Source organism: Eimeria tenella, genomic scaffold, assembly GCF_000499545.2.
Source record: "Eimeria tenella Houghton genomic scaffold, Eth_scaff1775, whole genome shotgun sequence".
Taxonomy (NCBI): Eukaryota; Apicomplexa; class Conoidasida; order Eucoccidiorida; family Eimeriidae; genus Eimeria; species Eimeria tenella.
The window spans coordinates 4,080-4,417 of record NW_013541604.1 but is presented as its reverse complement, the minus strand read 5'-3'; positions in this window follow the sequence as shown (position 1 = coordinate 4,417).

Genomic DNA, 338 nt, shown 5'->3' with positions numbered 1-338 from the left:
CCTCGACCCGCGGCGCTGCTGCTGCTGCTGCTGCTGCTGCTGCTGCGTCCGCTGCTGCTGCTGCTGCCTCCGCTGCGTGCGGCGGCGGGGCCTCCCTTGCTGCAGTGGAAGGCTGCGTTGAGTCTGTGTCTGCTTCCTGCTGCTGCTGCTGCTGCTGCTGCTCGTCTTCGCAACGGACATCCCCTATGAGTGTGATTCCACTCAGCAGCTCAGCTGTGCTCCTTGCTGCTGCCGCTGCTGCTGCTGCTGCATCTGCTGCTTCTGCTGCTACATCCGCGGCAGCGTCAGCCTTCACATGCGCTGCAGGAGCTGCTGCAGCAGCTATCGCTGCATCTGCT